The 27,762-nt window shown below is 38.8% G+C and overlaps 2 long non-coding RNA genes across 2 annotated transcripts in view; one reads left to right on the forward strand and one right to left on the reverse strand.

The window, feature by feature from the left end:
* LOC140707591 (uncharacterized) overlaps window positions 1-14,762 on the forward strand; it is a 53,412-nt gene extending 38,650 nt beyond the window's left edge. Inside the window, exon 3 of the long non-coding RNA XR_012087738.2 lies at window positions 13,778-14,762. This is a non-coding gene — a long non-coding RNA (uncharacterized LOC140707591). The remainder of the gene's footprint in view (window positions 1-13,777) is intronic.
* A 7,133-nt stretch (window positions 14,763-21,895) lies between these two features.
* LOC144583289 (uncharacterized) lies at window positions 21,896-27,377 on the reverse strand. Its single transcript, XR_013537001.1, has 2 exons — window positions 26,630-27,377; window positions 21,896-26,469 (listed from the first exon to the last, which is right to left on the reverse strand). It is a non-coding gene; the product is annotated as an uncharacterized LOC144583289 (long non-coding RNA).
* Between the last annotated feature and the right edge of the window lie 385 nt (window positions 27,378-27,762).

The following is a 27,762-nucleotide window of genomic DNA, read 5'->3' on the forward strand; positions in this document are numbered from 1 at the left end:
CACTTGTAGTGAAAGATTACAAGATTTATTCAAAACCAGAAACGCTTGATCCATTCCTTCTTCCCAAAATGAATAATCAATAGTATGATGATTATTTGTGTAATGTCTACAGAAGAGAGGGCAACTTGTGGTCCACTGAAGGTTGGTGGATTAGGGCCAACACAATCAATTATGAAATCATGCCATCAGCCTTAGCTAGCTTATCCACCGGTGAGGAATAATAGGAGTTGCAGTATAATAGCATCTACAGAGTCACATAATGGTTCATGCTCAGGAGTAGAAAACTCCTTAATGAAATGCAGTGACATCTGGATTACCCAAGATAAGCAGCAAATGACACCCTAATATGTAATTTGGGAAGCCTTGGTTCTCCAAAAAGTAGAACTGAGACATAAATGCAAAAATATGCTCAAGGAGAATTAAAAAGCATTTGAAGCATTAGGTGCCAGCCTAAAACTAGGGAGAAGTTCAGATCTTGTTTAAGGTGCTGCACTGGTTTTAATCAAGGACAGTGGAGACAAATCTAGGTGCCCAACTGAAATTGTAATTTTTACTGCTTCTATCTTTTCTCTTTCAAATAAGCAGCAATATAGATGGGAAAATAGTCTCTAAGGGAAGTTGGAGATTAAATGCAGGCCCAAACTTTTACAGAGGTGAACTTCAGGTGATTTATCTCAAAACCACAAAAGCAGTGGAGCTGAAGCATTCCCTCATTAGCTGTCCTATTATATTTGCAGCAGTGAACATCTGAACTGAAACATGTTGACTAAGAACCATGTTAGTTTCCTGCTTCACTGATTTTTAATATTGAGTGTGCCAGTTTAAAAATAATTTGAAGTAAAATATATAATAGGCCAAAGTGATAGCAACTGGCTTAAGCCCATCTTCCAGGAAGAAATATTTCAAAATGATATGTGCCACTTCAGAGCAAATTGCATTCTTATCTAAATCTCGTCATTTTAAGAGGGCCAACACAATCAATTATGAAATCAGTGAAGGGAACATTCAAACACAGAAAGAAAAGGAAGAAGTCCTGTGGCTTAGCAGGCAGTTAAATCAGTTTGAAAAAGACCATAATCTTTTTCAGGGATACTATATTTAGTCTGTTACTGAAACAATTTACCACCGACCGACCGACCGACCGACTGACTGACCGACCTATTAGTATGACTACTTACCTACATATTTACCCACCTCAATTGCATGTGCCCATGCATTACAATCCCCTGAATATCCAGGTAAAACTAGAAAATTATCTTCCCTAAGACCCTGGGCAGCCTCTGCAAGTCAGAGCTGACAATTCTGGGCTAGGTGGATCTATATTCTGTCTAAGTGGCTGAAAACCTCTTCAGTATATTTAAACCACACATGTAGGATGGAATCATCAACCACAATAGTAATATTTAATTTAATTTAAAGTTTTCTATGCCCCACTACTGGTTCTGAGGCTCCCTAGTGCTTCCTTTTGACCTGGGGAAGCCTTTGAGAGCCTAGGGAAAGGATAATGAAAGTTTGTAATATCCCAAATCCACTGCTGGATCATTGCAAGTGGTTCTAATCCCAATGATAGTGATTTAGCCAGGATCGTTTTTGGAACTTACAGGGAATGGGACAGGAAACTTTAAATTAAATTAAATGACATTATTATTTAATTGCTGGATAGCTCAATGGTTTAGGTATCTGGCTGTGGAGCCAAATTTTGGGAGTTCAATTCCCCACTGTGCCTCCTTGATATGGCCTGGACTCAATGATCCATAGAGTCCCTTCCTGCTCTGCAGTTCTAAGTTTATTGTTGTTGTATTGTTGTTGTTGCATGATTATGACATCATCCTAGTTGTGTGATATAAAGTTACACAAGAGGATTTCAGCCAGTATAAAGTAGCTTCCTGCCTGCTTTGTCCCTGCTTTTTTCAGAGTGGTTTGAGAAGGGTTCTTTGTTGTTGTTTAGTTGTTAAGTTGTGTCCAACTCTTCATGACTCCATGGACCAGAGCACGCCAGGCCCTCCTGTCTTCCACTGCCTCCCAGAGTTGGGTCAAATTCATGTTCGAAACTTTGATGACACCGTCCCACCATCTCATCCTCTGTCATCCCCTTCTCCTCTTGGTTTCACTCTTTCCCAACAGGGTCTTTTCCAGGGAGATTTCTCTTCTCATGAGATGGCCAAAGTATTGGAGCTCAGCTTCAGGATATGTCCTTCGGGTTCTTTAGGGCTTTCCAATGAATGTTGGACAGAATCAAAATTGGGAAACCTCCTGAGGACTGAGGAAACTAAATGTATGTGGTTCCAGAGGGTAAGATCCGAAGCTATTAATTCAAACTACTAGAAATGATACTGCAACTGAATATTAGGAAAAAAATCTGTGACAGTAAAAGCTCTGTGACAATGGAGTGGACTATCCTGGAAGGTGGTGAACTCCCCTGAATTAGAGATGTTTAAACAGAAGTTGGATGACCATCTGTCAAGGATTCTTTATTTATGCTTCATTAGGAAGTTAGATTCAATGGCTGAAATCCAGTAGCAAGTCACAACTAGAGAAGGTCCATCAAATGATAATACCAATATAAGCTCCAGTGGAATATGCCAGTTTTGAGTTACTAGTGGACTTCAAGCACTGACCTTTAGAGTTCCCTTCAATTATCCAGTTCAGTGACCCTGTGATTCTACTGTCAAAAATGTTTAATGAGATCTGATACAGTACTTACTGTACTAATCAATGGGTGACTTAACTCATTCTGTATGCAAACTGACTTTTGAAACAGAATTTAAACTGCAGCCATTCTGGCCACAACACCTGACTTAATTCTTCAATTTTGGACCTGTTGCTTTTTTGTACCACCAAACCTCAAATTCTGAACAACTCAAACACTGGAATAATCTTTATAGCATTTTGATTGGTTCCAGTAAAAGTACTGCACATGTAAATGTTAAATCCTGCCCCTTTTAAAAACTTTCATTACTGAAACAATCTACACAAGAGGTACATTTAATAAGGACGTGAAAAACCATAATTCCAATAATGGGCAATGAATCTTATAATCTGCGCTTCAGACTTAAATTTCTTTAAAAATCTTTAAACCTCTTTAAAAAATCATCATCATCATAAGCACCATCATCTTCATTATGGCTCTGGTGTGAAAACAGAAGCTCAAGCTTCTGGTGCAATAACTGTATTTTGTGAGGTAAAAAACTGTAATGAGTTATAATTTTCCCCCTCCTGAATATTGGTTGATTTGCAATCATCCTGTGAAAACGTAATAGCATTGGGTTTTTTAAAAGAACATTGAAAGTCTAAGAATGTTATGCTGTAATGCCTAAGGGAAAAGAAAAAAAATGCCACTGAAGACCCCATCTCCTTATCATAAACCCAGAGCAGAACAGATCCTATGGGAATGACAGTGTATTGAAAGAAATAAAAGCCAGTCGAGGTTCCCTTTTTCCCCCACAAGGCAGAAACATGTATAAAAACATGTCAATAATCAGGTGACAGTCTCAGGATAAACAAATCATTTGGTTTCCTTGTTGGACTGAAAATCACAGATCCAGTATTCTAAAGACAACATTGGCTTACTGTCAGCTCACACACGTGGTAATTATAAAAAAAAATCTATGCATATAAATTAGAGTATAGCCCTGAACACAATTGACTTTCTATTGGCTCAGGCTAACTGATATGATTTAAAGTGCTGCAACTATTTTGTACCCCAAATGAAATATAGAGGTTAAATGATCCAAAAATTATCTAAGATGAAAATGTGGTTTTTCTAAAGTTGAAAATAAACTCCCAATGTAGGTGAATAGTTGAACAAGCAATGGTTGGCATGATAAAATTATTTTCATCTCTGCCAATGCACCAATTTCAACATGATTTCCCTCTATAGAAAAGAAAGATAAGGATGAGAAAAATGTGCAGGTTAATTTTTCTTTCTCCTAGAAAATGTATCTGGTCCACCATTCTGTTCCCAAAATGTTCAAGTAGATCCTTACAGAAAGTCCATAGATGGGACATAAAGCAATAGCACCTGCCTTTTAATGTGTCCCATCACTGATATTTGGAGACAAACAGCTTCTGGCATGGAGGTAATATAGAAAGAGCTATAGCTACTAGGAATCATTACTAACCTTCTCCTTCATGGATTTTTCTAGTCACATTTTAAAGCTGTCCAAGTTGAAGCTAGTACTACTTACTGTGGTAACTACAGATGGGAATGACTCACAATTTTGGCAAGTTGTCCTGCTTCATGAGTCTTCAAAAGCTGACGACTTATGAAGCACGAAGCTGCCCCCATGAACCAAGTACAAACTTATTCATCGATTCATGGGGGGAGGTTACTTTAAAAAACCCTGACCTCCCACTGTGCTGCCATGCACTGTGCCCCCATACAGGTGCTGCCGCCCACCCCCCACCGTGCCATAAGGCAGGCTAAGGGAATCCAGGCTACCCTTTGTAAAGATGGTAGCTGCAGCTTCCCTATCCTAAATGAAGCCATAGCCACCATCTTTGCAAAGGGCAGCTAGTGTCCCTTTCTACAGGCCATGGCTGCAGAGGCCTGCTAGAGAAGGCGGTGGCTGCAATTATGGTGGGGGGCATCAGCAGGGGTGGTGGTGATGGCAGGGGTGTGGTGGCAGGGGGGCGGGGGAGCGGCTAAGGTAGAGAGAGGAAGGGGTGGGGGATAGGCTGTGGGGGTGGGTGGTTGTCTATCGGCCCGCCAATCAGGTGACTGGCAGACCGGTAGGCATAATGGGAAAGCAATAGGAAGAAAGTGATAGGGAATAGCCTTCTCTTAGAAACAAAGAGATAAGTAACAAGCTTATCTACAGTTGGCCAGCCGTTCCCTCTTTTATTATGAAAGACAAACAAATGGGGCAATATTTGTCCCTTCATATTTGTTGGGGTGTCTGGAACCCACAAATATGAAGGGATGAATAATTAGCAAATCAGCAATTTCTGACGAATATCACAATCCATTTTTTTTATTAGTCGCCATGTCTAATGTTAATCCAAAGCTTAGAAACAAAGAGGTAAGTAACAAGCTTATCTACAGTTGGTTACTTTTTCGATTGTAAGAGGGTTTATATAAGTAGCAAGAGTCTACCCATTGAATAAGAACACAAATCACTTTATTGGTTTAATGAGCAATGTTTTCTAGTTAATTTCCCCATTTATTTTTGAAAGGCATTTTAAAGTACTTTTAGAGGAATTCTGATAGAAATTCTGAACTTTTAAGCCCTTCTCTTACCAATACTAAGGGTTTCTTTTTCTTTTTCATTAAACAAGATAATGAGAAACACGGATAATGTAAACATGTCACATCTGGGATTCTAAGACATACCAAAAGTGATTTTTTTTCAAATACTTCAGCAAGTAATGTGGGTAAGTTCTTCTTCTTTAAAGGAACTTTACAAGAGCTGGTGGTAGCTGATTCCATAGTTTGGCCATAAGCCATGTGAAATAAATGTTTCCTTTTCCCTCCTATGAATCTGATTACATACACAAAATCCTGTAAACTGATCTTCTAGTACATGCCTTGAATTCATTGTATGGCCAGTACTCATGAACATTCTTGCTCCATGGATTTATATGTAGGACAGGGGTAAGTGAATAGGGAAGGGGCTCATCAGAAGAAAGAGTATAAAGGGAGTGGCTGTATGAGATTCAGCAAGTCCTTTTGGATTTCAACTCCTCTGGTGCTCAAAAATCCTACTGGCAAAAGCAGAGTGTATGGACTCCATGGGCTAAGTGTTATACTCCCAGAATGCAGTTACATAAGCTGGAGATTGCCCCACAGAAACCTTTGAACTTTCCTGCTGTTCAAAGGGTTTATAAATTCCCCCTTGTGTAACTGGCCGAAAAAAAAGCTCTCTGGATATTGGCCAGAAACCCTAACAGTATAATCAGTCATAAAAGCTATTGGGACTAGAAATCTAGAATTTCTGGAGGGTCAAAGAGTTCTCATCCATGAACTATAGGGAGAACAAAAGTTGTGCCATTTTAATCTTTTTTTTCCTAACCAACATTTGCAACTGACATTTATTACTAAGTCATAAGAAAATGTTTACTGGAAGATAAGAAGAGTCTCTGTAGTAGCCAAGATTAGGGTGAGGCTGAACATGACAGGAAGAAAAGGCAGTGCAAAGTGAGCTAAGGGAGAGAGAAAATATTTCAAAGAAGAGGAGATGAAATTGCAAAATAAAAGCATAGCTATGGACTACTGAACAAGAGTGATAATCTCCACAGGAGCTAAAGGATAAAGACTAGAATATAGAACATTTCACTTAAAAGAACAGGAGCTCAAATGCTTTAGTCCTAAATTCTCAATATACAATGAACCCATAAATGCACACATCTTGAAAACAGACATATGCAATTTAAATGTATATTATCTCCCCATCCTCTACCCAAGATGCTGTGATTTGTACATGCAAGTGAGAGACGCCACATAAAATACCTAATATTCATAATGGAAAACTGGCTAAATTACCTCCTAGGGATTTCATTCCCTGTTGTTGAAGGGAACAGAACAAGAATAAGAACAAAAAAGGAGTCAGTAGTCTTCTAGTTTTTAAAAAAACTCAAACTTTTTAATGATTGCCAATACCCTCAGCAAAAAGCCCCCAAATATATAAAAAAATCATAGACACTAGAACACAATCCACATTTTTCCTTTAAAACTATAAGAACTCTAATAATCATGAGAACACTGCCACTTAATATATATCATCAGCCCAATAATATATCATCTAGTGCAACTGCCAAAGAAATGTGGTTACAAAGCCCTTGATCCTCAGATGTGACAGCACTGACAATGATTTTTTTAAAAAAGAGAGAGAGAGAAGAACTAGAGAATGGTGATGTTCTCACAGTGCACCTGACAACGGAGCTGTCAGAGATGGAGCAGCACAGATCGGAGAAAAAGAGCAAAGGAGATACAGAAAAACGCTCCCATGATAGGCATTTCTATTGCACAGCAAATTGCTAAGCCTGACAGTGGCCACTACATTTCAACTCCTTGCTCCTCCAGTATAGCAGAGAGCAATTCAGAGAAGGCAGTCGTTTTGATAGGCCAAGACAAGTTCAATGTTGAGTGTAGCAGATCAGAATGCAAGGCTGGAGTGATAGTTGTGTAATGCTTTAAGAGTTTAGCTCTAAAGGTTTTGTGTACATCTTCTATCTTCCAGCATCAGAGTAACCCAGAGAAATGAGTAGTCCATTGACTAACCCTTTAAAAAGCCAATGGGTATACAAGTTTTTCATAGAAGTTAAGGCCACCCTTCATTCACCTACCTCTAATCACTTATTTCTGTCTACATCCCATGCTATGTAATGGTACCCTCCTAAAGCTTTCCGGATTCCTGACATCCATTTTCATACCATCTGGAAATCAGCCTTTTCACCAGAAGCAGGCAAGAAAGAGATAAGATTCATACAGTTAATGAACTTGAAGGATTATGTTTAATTTTTAAATGAAAGATAATATTTGCTTTAAAATTATTAACATTTGCTAATAGAGTTTTAATATTTTCCCTAATTTTTTGCTTCTTTTCCTACTTTTATACACTTTTATGAAACAGTGTACTTAATTTCAGTGGATATTACAAAATATGCAATTTTTACCCTATTTCCTTTGAGTGAGGTGTAATACTTGTCTACTCAAAAGCAGGCCTCACAGAGTTCAATAGGGATTATATCTAGTTAAGTCTATAAAAGACTTTATTTTCTTTACTCAAAACATTCAAAGGTCTTCCAGTATCTTCAAACTTCCACCAGCCTCATGATGCCTTTTCCAGAAATACTGCCCAATATGGGAACATTTTTTTCTTTGAATATGGTGAACATTCATCTACATTCATTTTAGGAAACAAACTGCATGTTAAATGCAATTCTAGACAGAATAAAATTGTAGAGAAACTACCAATTGGTGTATCAGCCTCTATTCATATTGTATAATGAAATATCTATTGTTCTTTTGTTCAAGAAATGAAATTACATTTGTTAAGTTTCTTCTATATGATGGCCAAGGTTTTGCCTTTTCTGCTCAGTTAAGGAAACTCAATGGGGGTAGGGTGACCACCCACACATCACCAAAAAGAAGAACATGCAACAGCAAAATGGAGGACAGCTCTTCAAATGGAGAACCTTACTCCCAAAAGCAGGACATATAACCACCCTAGGTCTCTCTCTCTGCGAATATTTCTCTCAGCAAATAATATGAAACATAGCTTACTTCTGTTTCCAACTCTACCTTTTTTTTCATATTTCTAATGCTGTCCTCTAAAAGTTTTGTTGTCCTCCAGTAACTACCTCAATATTTCATTCATGATGAATCTCACAGACCTAGGAATGCTGGATAATGCATAAAGACATAAACCAAAAGCAAATCAATGACAGAAAGGACAAACTGAAGAGAAGGCAAGGATCTGAATAAGGAAAAGGAAAGTAGAGATGACACTGAACATTTGATATTATAGTATTAAAATATTCTAAAAATGAACTTCAGAGTTCTGGAGAAAATAAGTGTTTCCTCCACTAATAAGGAAAATACAAACCTGGCATGGAAATAGCCTTAGGATTTTCCCAGAAATACTGAAACAGCATGGTAAAAATGGTAGTAGTCATTAGAAGCTTTGTAAGATAGGGGGAAAAAACCACTGTAGAATCACAAAACTTTTAAAGAGCATTGCATATACTGATGTGTGTGTGTGTGTGTGAGAGAGAGAGAGAGATAGAGAAAGAGAGAGACAGAGACAGAGACAGAGACAGAGAGAAAGAGTATATGAGTCTGATATGTGCATTTAAGAATGCCAAAGGCAGGTCCCTTATAAGCGGCAGCTCCATTATAAGTTTTCTGATCATTCACTTGCACGAAAGTAGTTTTAAAATAAATGTTAGTAAACAAAATGGTTTCCAGGGAATGGAGAATTCTATAAGATGCTCTTATTTCTGAGATTGGGCTCAGTGTTGTCTGTCCTTACAATCAACAAGATTTTACATTTCAGTATGTTGCTTCGGTGGACAAAATTGCTATTTATTGTTATGCTGCTTCAGAAAAGTTTGACTTTACCCAGGCAAACCTATATAAATCATAGTTCTTATGGAAACAATCTCACTTCCTTTGATGAATACGAAAGCATTAATAATTTTCTTTTACAGATGACCCAAGGTAAAAATATACCAGGTTCCACCAAGCAGTAATATCTGCAGAATAAAGCCTGAAGGTCTTAGATCATTGTTTGAAAGCTTTTCCTCTGAGTTTCTAAAAGCCTTTTTACAAATAGTTCCAAAAATTGATTCTGAATGATAGATTGGTTTAACAAAGGTGACACACTGCTTCTGAAGATGTATGAATTCACAGTACCGTGGGGGGGGGGGGGTGTTTATGTGGCTACTCTTCACTTTTTAAGTTGGCTTTATGTCTGAATAATATAAATGATCATAAAAAGAGGTAATCCAGATCAAACCAAAGGCCTATGTAGTCCAACATTCTGTTCACACGGAAACTTACCAGTTGCCTGTAGGAAGCCCACGAGCAGATGAGTGCAACTATACTCTTCATCCCAAATTCCCCAGTATTTGATAACATTAAAGAATAACATGTCTGACACTTGAGGTGATGTATATACTCAGCTCATCTCCTCCATGAATTTATTTAAATTCTTTTTAAAGGTGATCAGGTTGGTAGCCATCATTACGTGTTGAGGTAATGAATTCCACAGAATAATTAATGAGCTGTGTGAAATACTTTGTTTTATCTGCCCGGACTCTTCCACCATTCAACTTCAGTGGATAACCCTGTGGTTGTCATATGAATGAGGAAGGAAATTTTCTTCAAGATCAACTTTCTCCACACTATACATAAGTGGATATATTTTTTATCATTTCAGAAGGCTTTATTAAAAGCCTTTTGGAAATGCAAGTAAACAGTGCCTGTTGGAACTCCCCTGGCCACATGTACATTGATACTTTAGAAAGGACTATACATCTTAATGAGAATAGACTTACTTTTGCAGAATCCATGTTGACTTTTCTTCAGTCAGGCTTGTCCTCCTATATGCTTGACAGTTTTATCCTTAATCACACTTTCCACAGATTTGTCCCGAACAGATGTTAAACTAGCAGGCTTGTAGCTTTCTGGACCTCTTTTTAGTCATTAGCCCTTTATTTCACCTTGGGATGTTATGGGTAGCTCTTTTTCCACTTCAGGACTCTTACAGGTATCATGCCTTTCAGTAAACCTATAAGGACCTGATTCATTGGGGTTTCTTCCATTTTGGTATTACCATTCTGGCTTCTGATGTTGGAGGCAATTAATGCTTAGGCAAGGTGGCAAGGAAGCAATGAAAGTAGGTGAGAGAAAGATGGGGCTAGCAATGGCATTGGTTGACAGGGAAGAATTCAAGTAAGAGGTGGCAGTGAGGAGGGAAGGAAGGAGGCAGAGAGCTCATGGCTGGCAATGGCAAAGAAGGAGATAAGCAAGTGGTGGCAACAGGAATCAAGGAAAGGAAGAGAGCAAGAAAGATCAGGGTTGACAGAGATTATATTTTTACCAAAAAATAAGTATGTGAAATCTGTAGGACTAGGTAACCAGTCTTCCAGATCAATGATTCTCACTGATTTAAAGGGCTCCCCTATGGGAAGTCATAGAAGATTCCAAAAATGTAAAAACAAGTGACCAACCAATTTCACAATGTTACAATTTCATATTTAGAACACTCTGAAAATCCAATCTCCAGTAATCCTCATGGCTACTCTGTAAGGGTACCAGGATAATGTGCCACCAGTATAGTGCAGTGCAACCAAACTTCATAGATAAGAGACATTGATATTAACCAGAGCAGCATGTGGGGAGCACGGCTGGTGCCAGGCTTTTTTGCGCCCTAGGCAAGACTAACTACTTGCAGCCCCCCCACCAATTTTCAAAAACGGACAAATTGTAGGAAAAATAGAAAGTACAAAAGTTGAAATTGTGAAAATTGTATTTTAAAAAACTGAGAGAACAAGTAATAGAACAGTCTTCAATTTTCTTTCTCAAATACAAAACAGTTTTAGCACACAAATCATTTTGAATAATCCTAGGAATAGTAATGTCTCTTAAATGTTTCTATTTTTGCCACATCAAAATCTCATTTTGCATGCCTTTTCTTTTGCAAATTGTGTCACTGATTCCTTCAGGTCAATGGCTGATGCTTCGGCATATTCAATTGATATAGTTGCCAAACCAGCTAGTCTACTTTGCAGCATTGTTGAGCATAAATATGTGTTTATAAGCTTGAGCTTTGAGAAACTGCCTTCATCACTAGCCACTGACACTGGAAGTGTGAGAAGGATTCTTAGAGTAACAGAAACATTAGGCACATTATCCAGGAGTTTTTGTTGGACTATGAAGAGAAGTACTTCTTGTGGTGGCATAGACTTTGGAAGTCTTCGAGCTATTGCTATAAATTCACAGCACAGATCTTCAGCATCTCTCTTCAACAGATTGTATGGCCATGTCTAAGACAGCATAATAGAAACTAATTTTGAATTTCTGCTTTGGATCTTGTGATCCTCTTGTGCTTCATACTCAAACTGCCTTTTTGTTCTCCTTCTTCTAACTAGTTCTGTCTCAAAGTATTTCTAGTCCCTTTGTCATCTCAGTAGCATCCATCAAAACTTGTTGAAAACCTGCATCACACCTACAGCTCACAAGGTAATTCTTAGTCACTTGCAGTTGGCTTGTAGCTAAATTTAAATCATTTTCCTTATTTTGTAACATCTTGCTTGTAAGATTAATTTCAAAAAGAATGTTGTATCATGTAACAAGGGATACCACAAATTTGAACTTACAAATTGCATCAACAAGCGCCTTAGCTTCAATTTGAGAAGTATTTCCAGATAAATATTTTAGGCTTGTGTCATCAAAGATCTCTATTAAAGCATCATATATACTACCAAGATGATATATCAGGGGTTTTAAAGCATCAATCCAACTCTCCCATCTTGTTTGACTCAGTGGCTTAATAGTTATGCCTGATACACGGCTAGTTAGAATTTGCCAAGTCAATAATTATAGATGTGTTGAATCAAACTGAAGAAACCTGTTGCTTCCAGACAACAGTTAATGACATCATTGACTACCAAGTTTAAAGAGTATGCATTGCAGGGCATGAAAAAGGCACGTGGATTTACTTCTAGGACTTTCTTTTGTATGCCATTTTCTTTGCCGCCCATGTTACTCCCATTATCATAACTTTGATCACGCAGATCCTCAGTTGGTAATCCCATTTGCTCAAGCTGTCCAAGAAGAGTTTCTGTCATAAAGGCACCTGTAGTGTCCTTTAGTGGAACAAATCCCAAAAATTTTTCTTTTTTCATAACCTCAGGTTTGGATATCTCAGTATCTGATAGTGATCAAAAAGGGCTAAATATTCTACAAACTTCAAAAAAAATTCCATTTTTAGCACTATACAAATTTTCAGGAGTACCACAGAATGCCAAGTTTGGCATGCCAAGAAGTCTGACCAAAGCAATCAAGCATTCCAAGATTTTTTGTCAATATTGTTCTTCTTGCCTGATTTTCTGCTGGTTAATATCATCAACTGTTTTCCTTTATATAAGCACAATTCAAGTTCTCTCCAGGTCTGACAGTTTTCTAAATGGAGAGGATTTCTCTCATGTGAAGACAGAATTGCTCCAATGTTCTTCCAGTCTTTTGAACCTTGTCCTTGTAGCACTGATGCACTATTTACTTTGTTGAACAGCTTACAACAAAAACAAATACATTTTGGTATTTATCTTAAAATTTTAAAATATAAATATTCAGTTGCATTTTTTTTTCAAGAAACTAGTCTATATAAAACTGTGCCTCTCTCAGGTCAGTTCTGCACTCCTCTGAGTTCAGTTCTGTGCCCCTCTCATATCTGTGCTCTAGGCAGTCGCCTAGTTCGCCTAATGATAGCTCCATCCCTGGTGTGAAGCAACCTTCCAAATACAGGCAACCAAAGTACTTCATAGGAGTTATGTTCTGAATGGTTTTAAAAAAAAATCTCTGTGAAAGGCCCTTGTCATTTTGGCAACAAGTTTTATCATCAAGAGCAACTAGCATTCTGGGGAGCAGTTGTGTTGCCCAAGATGGTAGAATATAGCCAGCAAGTTCAACACTGATAACCTTGATAAAAATCAGCCTATAAAACAGTAGCAAAAGATTGAAAATAAGCCAGAAACAAGTTTCAGAGAGTCCCATAAAAAGACACTTACTCAGATTATAAAGCACTCTCTTGTAGTTATTAGACACATAAAACATTCTCTTTGTTTTTGGAAGGGCACTCTAATATAAGAAAATGTCATTATTCATTGTTTCATATACAGTAGTATAAAAGGCACCTTCTTTGATTGCTGTGGTAAAAATAATGGCACTCTGATAGAACTGCTGGTGCCATATTTCTGTTTCTGTGTCAGATAACCTTTATTGCATCATAGAATTACCAAGTTTATCCCAGCGTTTCAAAGTTGAGGTAGGGACTTTTATCACAAGACAAAGCTGCCTTGTGTTTATCCCTTTTTTTTAAAGAGTGGCAAAGAATGTAATGAAGACCTTCTTTTCAAGGTTTGTACCAGTTTTGATGGAATGGAATGCTCAATAGTGATTAAATCTAATTTTCTAATGCCTGTCTCGGAGGTGCAATGCACAACCAATGAATCTTCTATGGGGCTTCCAAGCCTCTTATTTTGAACCTCTCGGTTTCTTATTTGAGAAAATGTAAATTGCTCTTGCTCGCACAAAAATACTCTTTGTGCACAGGAACAAGCAAACCTCCCTGGGAATAGCCTACATCTCTCAAGCTGTGACCAATCATTTGGCTGTTGGAATGAAAAGATAATATAAAGTCTCAACTTGTTAGAAAAATGACAGTCTCAGCTCCACCAATATAAATTGCCAGCTACCGTGTTCTTATTTACCATGGCAAAAAGAAAAGAGAAAGAGAAAAGAAAGAAAAAGAAAAAGAAAAAAAGTAAATTCTTTCCCCCTTTTTTAACATTGTTTTTATGCCCAAAAGAATTGCTTGCTTTTATAAATGCATTATATAGTGCCCTGAGGCTACTTCTATTTGTACATTTACAGGTAGTCAGGAGACTACAAAGAGAAGCTGTGAAATTCTATCCTGGCTGAACTGTGAATGGCAATATCCTGTCATGCAAACAGAAGCACCCTGAGGGCACCAGTGAAATTGTGTGTGTATGTGTGTGGGCATTTGATGTAAAGAATAAAACACACATCACAGTCTCTCCCTTGGACTAATCACAAGGAGATTGTGTTGGGACTATTTATGAAAAAAGAGTGTTTTGTCCTGATGCATTCATTCCTTGTCCATTTTGTATATGCATTATTCAGCGATCTCACTCCTATGATGGTTTGCTCGCCTAAAATGTGTCCCATGCTACAAAAACTGTAACTTTATTTATTTGAAGAAAAATTAATGGTCATATACTTATGGATAGTATCCTAGAATATTGCTCCACTAATGCAATCGCTAGGGCTGCGGAATTCATGTATTTTTAATGTGTGTGGTATTTTTAACGATGAATATCAGAATTCTTCCTTTTGATAGTCTGACATGACTGACAGACAGACAGACAGACGTGTGCCTCACCTGGCTTAAGCTGAAAGGCTCCTGTGGCCTAATATAAGTCAACCTCCACCTAGCGTCTTGTTAAAAATGAAAGTTACCAGCAACAGCCTTATTGAACAGGCTGTTCAAAAAGGTAGGTGGAGCTAATCCATGTACGTAGCTTGTAGAACAGCCTAAACTTACAAAGATCCCCTTCTTTCCTCTTTGGCAGTTCTTACAGTCCCCAAACAAGGGACGTGGTGGCACTGCGGGCTAAACTGCAGAAGCCTGTGCTGCAGGGTCAGAAGACCAGAAGTTGTAAGATCAAATCCACGCGACAGAGTGAGCTTCTGTCGCTTTGTCCCATCTCCTCGCCAACCTAGCAGTTCGAAAGCATGCAAATGCGAGTAGATAAATAGGTACCACCTCGGTGGGAAGGTAAAACGGCGTTCCCTGGTCACGCTAGCCACGTGACAATGAAAACTGTCTTCGGACAAGCGCTGGCTCTACGGCTTGAAAAACGGGATGAGCACCGCCCCCTAGAGTCAGACACGACTGGACTAAAAATGTCAAGGGGAATCTTTACCTTTACCTTACAGTCCCCAAACAGTTGCATTCAAGAAAGCTTGCTGAGCGCTACATTTTATAGGTTTATATACCTTTATGAGAGACTTGCCATATAGAGTTTATTGTTTCAAATGTATCCTAAGCATTTGCTTTTCAGATGTTGACTTTAAAAGAAGCCCTCTGACAATTATACTAACCTTTAAGTCCCTTCCCCTAAGGCAGCCTCTCTGCTTGTTTTGGTTTCACTTAACTGTTACACGTCTACAGCATTTGTCAACAGTAGCCTTTATTTCCCGATAATCCCTTTCAAAGAGTAGCCATTTGTTGCTTCTAACCTTCGTGTCATAACAAGAACTACAAGATTGTCCATGCAAAATGCTGACTGGAAATATTTCATGTCCAAGAACTTGTTGTTTGTCTCATTCTCTGGAAAAGCGTTAAATGAATTGACCTGTACATGTTTCATTTGAATGGACCTGTGACAGTTGTGTTTGCAGCTCCCTTTCAAGCCTTGGCAGCACAGCTGCACATTTTCTGGCTGTGTAAGCCATATGGCATGGATGCATTTTTGTTTTCCTTCTGTTCTTAACTGTTTCCGTCAATCTCTCTGTCAGTGATCTTAAAATATCTCCAAGAAGTAGTAAATAGACTTTATGGGAACCTATTCAGCTTTATTTTCAAAGCTTTGGTCACAATACTCTGAAGTAAATATATATATATATTTGTTCTGAAATGGTGGATTTTTTTCCTTCCTGCCTTGTGATGTATATTTTCCTTACCTTGAAGAGAGGATCATAAAAGGCCACTTTTTTTCATGCACATAAACGCTTTGTTTGTTTCTTTGTTTCCTCTTGAAATCTCTCTTTGTCCATATACCAGGATGGTGCAGTAGTATAATTAAAACATTGAAATACTTTTGGCAATAGTCCTGTTCATAATTGAATTGGGCTGAACCCATGGCAAATGGGATAATTGTAGACTTCAGATCCTGAGGGAAGCAGATGACTGTTCTAACATGGAGAGCAATAGTCTGAAAAGGAGGACCTTTGGTATAGAGGCTGTCCCCGAAGTCCATAATCCTGAAAAAACATGGTTTCTAATCATACAAAGTGGCTTCACAAGTGGAGGGTGCTGTCAGCTTTGGACAACCACACTCCAAGTGAAGAAAACAATAGTGAATCACACAGGGCTAGCCTGTCCCCTTTTAACATAACATTCAAATTGATCCTAAACTGAAAAAAATTTAATAATGGTAGTGGAAACTCTAAATTTCACATTGCCACAAAGTAGCAACAAAAATGATAAAACAGAGTTAGCTTTCAGTCACTGGTCAAAGAATTTAAAAAAACAGCAACCCCATCTTAAAGTTTTCAACAGTGATTTAAAAGTTTTCCTTTTAATTGCTTTACTCCACCATCACATGAGCCACATAGTACAGTGGTTAAACAACAGTGGTGCAGCCAAACCTCTCCTCACAACCTGAGTTTGATCCCAACAGATTCTCACAGCCAGCTCAAGGTTGACACAGACGTCCATCCTTCTGAGGTTGATAAAAGGAGTACCCCCTAGCACTATGGGGCAGTATATAAGTTGAAACAACAACTTCTGAGTAGTGAACACTGTTTTTTAACTGCGAGCACTGGTTTTAAAATGTAAAACTACATTTGCATTTTAAAATTAATATTAAATTATATATTTAAAATATAAGAGCTACAATTCTGTTGCCAGACATTGCGCCACATAAGCTTGGTGACATCAGCAGCTAGAACCCAGTTTAATCATTATGCTGATCTAACATTGGTATATATTTTGGCATCAAATTGCTCGTAGGCTTTGGAATGCACTGCTCCAAGAGCCAGGTTGCCCCCCTCCCCCTTTTTCTTCTGTCATCAGGCAAAGACCCTCCTCTTCAGGCAAACTTTGAAGTTATAAGTATCTCAGGAATGCTTGTTTATTAATGTATATATCTTTAAATATTTTAACATTGTTTTTAATCTTAACGTATACTTGTTTTAATATGATATTTATATAGTATTTTTTAAACAGTTGCTTGTTTTATAATTTTAGTTGTTACGAACCACCTTGGGTTCCCTATGAGGAGAAAGGCAGCATATAAATAATAAAAAATAAAGAAACAAACACATAAGAAGTGTGAGTTTTTATTTTGTGTCATGTATCAAGACAAGAGACGTCTGTAACAGGATTCTGGATATAATTGTGAACCCAAAGGCATACATTACATTAGAGGAAGTGATTGGAGGGAAAAAATGAAAGAAATGGTAAAATATATAATAGTAGTTTCTGTGTGTGTGTGTGTGTGTGTGTGTGTGTGTGTGTGTGTGTGTGTGTGTGTGTGTGTGTGTGCGCGCGCGCACGCGCGCGCGTGTGTGCACATGTGTGCATGTGTGCGCGTACGTGCGTGTGGTTGCATGTGCGTGTGCACACAAAAGACACAAATGATTTTTTAGGGAGACTTATAAAAAATAAATCAGATTGATGTAGAAATGGGATTGAATGACCTTGTGCTGAAAAAAGTCAGTTTTACTCATCTGTATTTAAAATGTATAAATGGCCAATGGACCATACCTGAGCAAGGAAAAAAATGGACCACATTAAAGAATGATGACAATTGAATGTATTATTTTCAGGAAATGACACCAGAATGATCAAAGATATTATGGAAAATGCCTATCTTCTCTTATTTATGAAAGCATATTCTGGTTCTGCATATCATGCCGGTTTATTTTCATAATGTTATAATGTTTTGCATGACAGGTCTACCCATCTGTAAAGCAGCTTACAGTCATGTAGAGTTCAGCTGGCATCATTTATCATCTGTACTGTTGAAAAAAGAAGTCATACATGCATTCCATGAAAGTAATGGAAATTTTCTTGCCAGTCTCACACAGTGGTTCTGCAATTATGCTTCACTATTTTTCATTCAGGTGATTTGAGTTGACAGTACACGCAGAACTAGACTCTGTTTGATCATTACACCCAGATCTTGTGCTTTTACTTCCTTTCTGAAATGTGTGCTTGAGAGGAGAAAACTGTTCAGTTGTTCGAATTGAAAGTTGCGATATGATAACAATCAAGTGCCAAAATCTTGTTGCTTGGCACTTTTATAGGCCTATGGAATCAATGGGATTTGGTAAGTGAACTTCCCTATAATTTCCATTGATTCAAATGGGCCTATTCTAATTGCAACTTAGAGTTTGTCCACACTGAAATATATTTTTATTTTATTTATTTAATTTATTATTATATATAATAAAACTTTATGTTATTATAGTTAAAATATATGGAACCTGAGGACACTGTTTAGCAGTAGACATGGGGACGAATAAAAAAATGAATATTATATTTGTTAAAAATTACTGATTTGTTAAATATTTGTCCCTTTGTATTTGTGATTATAGAGACCCTGATGAATATGAATGGATGCATATTTGTCCATTTTTATTCAACCCCCATACATAGAGAGGCAAGGCTAGCCTTTCCTCTCTGCCTATGGCTTTCCTACTCTGATGATCAGGCCACCAATCAGCTGATTGGTGGGCACATAGGCAGCCTGGCAGCCCCACAGCCACCCAACCCCACAGCCTGGCCCCCACCCTCTTCCCCTCCCTACCTGAACTGCTGCCTCCATCTGCCACCACCCACTGCCACTGTCATCCGTTACCACCCACTGCAATGGCCTCCACAGCCATGGCCAGCTGAAAGGGACACTGGCTGCCCTTGCAAAGATGGTGGCTGCAGCTTCTCTTAGGCAGGGAAGTTGCAGCTACCATCTTTGCAAAGAGCAGCCTGGATTCCCTTAAGGCAGGCTATAGCAGCAGAGACCATCGCAGTGAGTGGTGATGGACTACGGCTGTGGAGGCCATTATGGTGCAGGCTGCTGCAGATGGCGGCGGCAGCTGCATGGACTGTGTCAGCCAAGGTAGGGAGGTGACAGGGGTATGGGGAAGGGGGGCAGGCTGTGGGGGTGGGAGTTCAGCTTTTTAAAGACAGCCTCCAGTGGTTAAAAAAAAAACCCTGATGAACTGATTTGTGGTTCATTGGTTCATGGGAAGGAGATTTGTGGTTCATGATTCATCAACTTTGACAGACCACGAACCAGGACAAACCACCATTTTGGTGGTTCATCCCCATCTCTATTTAGCACACACACACGAAGACTTGTCTGCTTGTGTTTCTACTTAGAATTATTCATCCTTTCCCTTTTAGAGTTGCCCTGCACCTTTCTGGCACAATCCTAGAACATGAAATCTTTTTGGCACAATTCAAAACTCAGCAGGCTAAGGGCCATGAGGAGCAGAACAGCCCAGGAGGCCTGCAGAGACTAGACTCACCATGACATGGTGACTGTGCAGCATCCTGAAGGCTGATGTCGACTTTACCACCACTGGTCAAGAGATCATCTTAGTGGTGATGGTGGTGGCAGTGGTGGTGGAGGCAGTGGCAGCAGCAGCAGCTATCAGTTCAGGAGCTAGTAGGAAAAGCTGAGCGGCTGCTCTGGCTCTGGTGCCACCACTAGCTTCCCACTTCCACTGATCAGCTGTCAAGTAGAGGGGACCAGCTGAGAAACGGGGAGCAGCGGAGAGTTGGACAAGCCTTTCCAGTGCCACATATGGCTTCCTGCCCTTATTGATTGGCTGGAAAGCAAAGAGGAGCAGCAGAAAGTCAGGGAGCCTCTCCAACACCGCAGCCAGCTTCTTTAGAGCCTTGAGGCTCCATTGTGGGTGGATGGATTGCTTAAAAGAGAGATTAAATAATCTGTGCTGAAGGTAAGGACCTTTTGAGCATGGGTGGGATCCTTTCAAATTTCTTGGTGTGGACAGGCCCTGAGTTTTTACATAGATGTTCAATGGAATTTATGGAGGAGTTGACTCACTAAAGTTCAAGCCCATGATGTCACCTACAGAAGACTTTTCAATATAAAGCCTTGCAGATATTTTCCCTATCCAGCCCCTATGAATGCCATTGGAGCAAATCCTAATTGAAGTGAAATCAGTGACTGCATCAAAACATTCTAGTTCCTATGAATAGCTGATTAATGGCAGCAGAAATTGATGGAACATTCAGTAGATGTAGAGGGCCTTCAGTAATATGGTTGAAAGTGGAGGATACTGAACGGAGATCCTTGATATATGAGTGGAGCTGTTACAGTCTTATTACAGATTACAATTTGATAGGGAAAATGAAGGCCATGAAGAAATTGCTGAGAGAGTCAGATACAGTTCAGAAGCTGCCAGTTTGTCATTCCCGCCAGGGACAGTAAACAAGTGAACTTGCTTATTTATGGGAATGTTTCTAAAGTGAATAATAATTAAAAAATTGGCAACACACTAGATGCTGCCTGAAATATCCTTATCTATGCTCACACAATAACAGCAGCTGTAATAAACTGGATCACCCATGGAAAACATACAAGCCCAATTCCACAAGTACTTAATAAAAATATGTATTTAAGTCATTTGGATTCGGTCCAGTATCCTAATGATTTTCCTCATATAAGTACAGAACTCTCTGTCACATGTACCAAACTAAATTTGATGTTCTTGCAACTTGACTTGGAAGTGTAGGGAAAGTGGTATTTCCCATTCTGTCTCAAAGAGCTGCTCCCATTAAGACAATTCACTTGGGGCTTCCTGACCCCCAGCATCTGGCTTTTATTCAGTACTTGTGATTTCATCACTATGTGTAATGTTAGAGCCACCTCTGTATAAGTATGCAAAGCCAAAATATTGACACTGTCACTAAAGGCAACATGTGGTGTGATTCTTTCTCCCTCCCCCAATACGTAAGGAGAGGCTTGGCCATCTAAATTTACAGATCAATCCAAATCAAGGGCAGAAATTGGAACCTGTCCCAAAGTGCAAAATTGGCCTCCAAACTCAACTGAGGGACCCAAGCACAGCCCTTGTCTTGACTATGTGCTGATCTTATATGTCTTTATCATGAACACTCTCTTTGTTGAAGGTGGGCCTGATGGAACTAATTTACACAGCACATTAGAAACAAAACCCATGGTTAACATGAAAGGTTAACATCGTAATGGACCACAGAGTTGCTGATGGACATGAGAAGACTAGGGTAGATGACTAAAAATGGTGGGGAGTTTTCCTGTATTAACACACTGATGGGTGTAAGGCCTGCACTTATTCACTGTTCTCATTAATGAGCTAGAAGGGATAAACAGCAGGTTAATGGCATTTGCATGTGATAGTAATTTATTAGGACAGATAAATCATACGTGGAGACCCAGGGAGATTAGAAAACAAGACACAAAATAACAGCATGGGGTTATCATTGAAAGACTGAAAATATCATGTTTGAAACAATAGGCTTTGTCATGACCTTCTGCACAGGGGATAATTTTACCCACCATGCACAGCTTGGAGTCCTGACATATAGCAGCATGCATAGTGCTGCAAAGAATTGACTAGAAATGGTGGCACGATAATGCTGAACAGCAGTCTGCAGTATAGCTGATAATTTTCTATTCTCTTGTATCTTCTTATACCTGTTTTTAACTCTCTCACACACAAACACACCAATCCGTGCACAATAGGCTAAAATCTTCTAGCATATCTTGGTATCAGAATTTAGCACATATCCTAAAAATGTTCAATCTTTTTAAAACTTTTGCTTAAGAATTATGGCATCTTTAGGTCAAAATAGTAAGGAAATACCACTTTCTCTCATAGTAAAGTAATCCTGAATCTTCTTTCATCCCCCCCCCCCAAACAAACATTTTTGCAGTAGAGCTGTATTGTGATTTTCTGTATATCTGACACTTCTGGTGACATTACAGCATGTACCCCAAACACATCATGCTACTCCCCAGACAACTTTTATGACTTTTGCATTGTAGAATGGAATCAATTTACCACTCCACATTCAGATTATGATGGAATCTGCTGTTGTTTAAATTTCATTCACATACACCCAACTATCTAGCTGTCAAGAGCAGCCTGTTGGGAATCTGGGACTTGCTACTACCAAGCAAGCTATTTTGCTGCTTGATTAGGTCTAGTGAAATTTACAAGCACAGAAGAACACTAAAACAGGATTTTGCTTTGCTCTTTCTGACTCTGCAAGTCTCACAATATGTAATATGTGTTACCACCACCAGACACTTGTAACACAACTGTCTCCCCTCAAACAAAGATCTCACCCTGAGCCCCTAAATCTGCTTCCAAATCACATTGCAGTCTATTGCTTTACAGGATATGATGTATAAATCCCAAGATGTCAGCCAAGATATTTTTACTTGCAGTAAGTCACAGAAGAGGTAGAAAGGGTGTTATAGAAACAGAAGAGAAACTCTGGGTGGGAGAAACATGATAGTATCATGAATCCTGATGGCTTCTATACGTTTCTGTGGAGGGAGTGGGATCTAAATACTTGAACAATACAGTAAAATCTACCAAGAAGTCAAACCTTCATCCAGACCAGATATTATTACAAAGTATTTTTTTCTAGCTTATCGTTATGCATGAACCAAACACACCCAGGTGTTTGCAGGTGCAAACTTCATAAATCTCAAAAAGGTCTCATGTTATACTTAGCAATGCCAGCTGGGATACTGTCCCTGTACACAGGGACAGTAAATAACCCAAAAGTATTTACACATAGGAGTCCCTTTTTTACCCATTAAGACCCATTGATGGTGGTATTAGCTGCTCAGATTCCCCAAAGAAACTGGAGGGAAAGATCAGGACCTACTATTTCAGCAAGTCCATGTTGGATAGTTCCATATATTTTTGACTATTCTACTAGAATGGTTGTTGAGAGCTATACAGTTCAGTGGCACAATTGTCAATATGTTCTTTAGAAAGAGCCAAAGGATGAGAAACTGGGAGTTCACCGTTTTGGAGAAGCTTGCTGGAGTGAAGGTTTTTGGCATATATTGTACCAAATGCTCCTTTCTTCATTCTTTCATTATATGATTTAGACAAAGTTAAAACAAAAATACTATATTGTTTTATTTTCCACAGGGTTATTGTCAAAATGTCAATATCAGTTATTTGCCATGAGTTATAGTTTATGTGTAATAATAATTATATGCCATCAAGGCCATTCTAAACTATGACAACCCTTTCCAGAATTTCCTAGGTACAGAGTACTCAAAATAGTTTACTATTCCCTTCTTCTGATTGTGCAGTTAGACTGTGCAGCTTACTTGTTTCTACACAGGAGGCACAGTGAGGGGTTGAATCCCACAATCTATCTCTCTATAGCCAGGTACTCCAGCTCATGGAACTGTCCAGTCAGCTGCATTTTATGCATACCCAAGAGATATATTAAAGAAAAGAAATACACTGAGACTTTTATTAATGTGAGAAATACCTACTAATTTCCTTGGCCTCCTCCTTTTTGGCTGCCTCCACTGAGACATCTCAGTGAGGAATTTGGCAGTCACACAAGATTCCTCATTTCCAGTTAAACATAAGGCAAGCCTCACTCCATACAGTTAAAGTGTTCCATAAGAATACATAAAAGCACAAATCATTGGTTGAATATTAGATCAGAAACAAACATCCATCCAAGGTTTAAAAATTACAGTTGTCAATGAAACAAAGGAGCTGGCACCTCCATTTTCCTTGCTTTATTCCATCATTACCTTCATTGCTTCATTTTGTGTAGACAATTGGCCTTGCAAATGAGAAGAACAATCTGAGCTTCGAATTAAACTCCTGTCTGTCCTTAAAGATGAGAAGAAGAATAGAGCAATTCCTCATCTTGTCTAGAAGGAGAATTTACATTTATATAAAGTATTTTTTGCTGCAGAGAACAGTTTAGAGGCTGAAAAGATGGGGGAGCAGACATTGTTAGAATTCCAGTGACTTATCTAAAGGCCTAGTCTCAAAATATATTTAAATTGGGGAATGCTTACAAAATGCTCTCCATTTATGTTTTCTCTCAGATTCGAGGTTTGCTGATTTTTTTTTAATGGAGCACAACGGACACATTAGTCATTCACTGCCTTTATTAATTAATGCATTTAGCATATCCCTTGGGATAACTACATTTCACATGGGCTTTGAGCCCTTCTGCACTGGTACTCATCATGCTGAAGGAAGGAAAACAGAAGAAGGTCAGGGGACCATGTCTCTCCTTTCCCCATGTATCTACTGCTTCTTCCTCCCATCAGTACCCAGATAAATGAAGGGAAGGGCCATCTTATTATGGGAGATGTGAAGAACTGATGGGGAGCCTTTGACAGAAAGTGTTTTATGATGGGTATGAAGTAGAGGTATCTTGGCTAAGTCCTCAGATAAGACTGGAAAAATTACCACTTCTTTTTGGTATGGTGTAAGACTGTATAATTACTGAATTAAAAGAAAAACAAAGCACGCTGGTTATATACCACCCCATTGCACTTAAAGCACTCTCTGGGCAGTTTACATTTTAATTATGCAGGCTACACATTGTCCTCTCCCCAGCAAGCTGGGTACTCAGTTTACCAACCATGGAAGGATGGAAGGCTGAGTGAACCTCAAGCTGTCTACCTGGCACTGAATCCGAGTCATGACAGAGTTTTGGCTGCAGTATAGCAGTCTAACCACTGTGCCACTGTTCTACTCCTTAAAAGGAGCGGAATTCTGAAAGCAGACCCACCCGTTTCTTTTTTTCCCAAAAGAACAGTCAATAACTTTTTTGCTCCAAAGGGCTATGCAGACTGAAATGTGAATCCAGATTTTATCCTTAGCAGCCCATTTATTGAAATTCGGAACTCTTCATTCATTTTATATCTTGCCTTTCTCCCAGCAATTTGACTAATGCAGAACCAATGCAGAATGCAAAAGGCATTATGAGCCAGAGCTTGTGTAGGAAGAGGGAAATGAATATCAAAGAACAACAGTGATAACATCCCAGATGACTAAAAATAGCACCTAAGATTTACTGGCTGAATTCCAGCAGTGTTAAGTTATGCCACATAAGACTGGTGACGTTATCAACCACCATGTTTTTTTTCTTGTTTCTTTCAAAATCAAAGTTTACAATCTCTGTCACCCTAGGAAGGTGCTGAGGATCTCTTGGGATGCTCCTTATCATGGGAAACTGTAAAATCATCCCCCAAACCAGGAAATTAAAGACTTTACACACACCCATCCCTTGACCCCTGATATCATCAATCTTAGGTGGCATACCTTGGGCAACATAATTTCAGACACTGGATATTTTCTGTCCTTATTGCCTCATTTTAGTATTGGCAGTCTCACAAGAAATTGAGAATTTCTCCCCAAATACAAACATGTTTTATTGTTAACATTATAAAATACACAAAGCAGCCCCCAAATTGTTTTAAAAATTGGTTTGTTGTGTAAAACAAACAAAACATTCCTGTTCAATTCCAGCATTCTCACAAATTCAGCTCTTTAGATTTCAACGTTTTGTAATGAAGATACGCTGCAAATGAAGAAACTGTTATTAAAATAAATACTGCACTATTAGGGAAAGTAATATTGCCCTTAGGGTATTACTACTATAGGCAAGCTTTGATAAGCCAACCAGCATAGGTATAAAGAATGGCAAAACATGTTTTTTTTTTCTGCACTGCTTTCTTTTCCTAATTGCTGCTATATAGTTAAGTAAATTGTTCCTGACTGTATGTTTTTTTGTTTTCTGTGGGGCTAAAGTGGAACTAACTGGCTGGATAGCTCAGCCTCTGGCTGTGGAGCCAGAGGCTGGGAATTTGATTCCCCACTGTGCCTCCTGGGAGAAGAGCCAGCCTGTGTGGCCTTGGGCAAGCTGCGCAGTCCCAGAAGAAGGGAACGGCAGACCACCTCTGAGTACTCTCTACCTATGAAAACCCTGGAAAGGGCTGCCATAAGTCAAATAGACGTGATGGCACACCATCATCATCATCGAAGTGAGACAACCTTGGTGTGCAATTGCATTCAACCCATCTCATCAATATATTATTTTTCACTTTTTTTAACTCAAAGACCCAAATCATAGCATATTTCCCCCCCCCCAAAGTGAAATGCAGCTGGAACAACAAACATCAACTCACAGAGTTGCTTAATGATGCATTGCGTTATGTATTTTAGATTTTCACTTATGAACTCGTTCCCATGTGCAATACCTATGTCAAGACAATAATGATGACCACTTCTGTAATTAATTTAATTTAAAATTTACTTGATCCTGACTTGATTCGTCTTCCTGGGGTAGTCCAGATTATAAATGAGAGACGAAGTCTCAGGATGTAGAAAGTAGAAACAAGCTCATTATTCTGTATTTCTTTAAATGAGTCGATAAGAAGCTCTGGCTCCATGTGTTTCAGTGAAGCTTTCTTCAGGAGCTGAGCATAAGACAAAGCCACACATTAGATATTGAATCATTCACTTTTTGTTTTTTTTAAAAATTATATATATACACCTGGCCTGGGACTCTCAACTTTATATAAATGCATGCATTTATACTAAGCACATTAGACATGATAAAATATATTAGACACTTACTGAGCTTCTTTATACTCTCTGCACCTTTCTTTGGTCTATATCAGCTCCAAGACTAATTGAAAGTGTTTGAAAGTGCAGGAACTAGGAGAGGAGGCATTTGTATACAGCTGTGCAGGGTGGCAAGATAACCAGCCCAGCAGTGTTATCATAATAAAGGGAGAAAGTCTATTTCGTTGTTTAACCGATGAGGTACTAGGATGTTCAATATCAGGATCCAGTCAATTTTGTATAAAAGGAAAAAGAAAACTTGTGGAATATTAAGAAAAAGAGACAGTTTGCAAGTGCTCCATCCCTATGATCACCAACATCAGCATCATTCATATATTCAACACATTCATTACTGTTTTGGAATAAAAATGTGGTGACAGAAGAAAGCAACAGCATGTGTCTAAATGGAAACAAAATGAGTGAGATGTAAATGTGTAAATGTTGAGAACACTGAATAAAAACTTGATCATTTGTCTTGCATACTGAAATATTTCACAGCATGGGGAGGGGTGTGGAGGTAGCAGCAATTATTTATAAAAATGGATAATTGTGGCCCTCTCCTTTACTCTCTGAATAATTTGTCAATCATCTTCTAGATATCCTTCAATCTCTGAAGCTTCTTTTTTTTCCAACAAACAACTTTCCAACTGTCTTTGAGGAGGTTTGTGTCATCTCTCTTTAACTGTAACTTTAAAAAGAAAAACAAAAATGCTTGAACAATGTTTAGCTCACAGAGGAAAATCTGTGTACTGCAAACTACTTAATTCTGTCTTGACAATTTTCAGCAGCATACAAAGAAAAGGGGTTTTACCAGATATTGAAATAATAATCATATTTTAACTGTTGCTTTTGTGAATGGTATGCACTCTCAACTAAGGGACGTGGTGGCGCTGCGGGCTAAACCACAGAAGCCTGTGCTGCAGGGTCAGAAGACCAAGCAGTCATAAGATCGAATCCACGCAACGGAGTGAGCTCCCGTCGCTTATCCCAGCTCCCACCAACCTAGCGGTTCGAAAGCATGCAAATGCAAGTAGATCAGTAGGGACCACCTCGGTGGGAAGGTAACAGCATTCCGTGTCTAAGTCGCACTGGCCATGTGACCACGGAAGATTGTCTTTGGACAAAACGCTGGCTCTATGTCTTGG

Source organism: Pogona vitticeps, chromosome 5, assembly GCF_051106095.1.
Source record: "Pogona vitticeps strain Pit_001003342236 chromosome 5, PviZW2.1, whole genome shotgun sequence".
Lineage (NCBI taxonomy): Eukaryota > Metazoa > Chordata > Lepidosauria > Squamata > Agamidae > Pogona > Pogona vitticeps.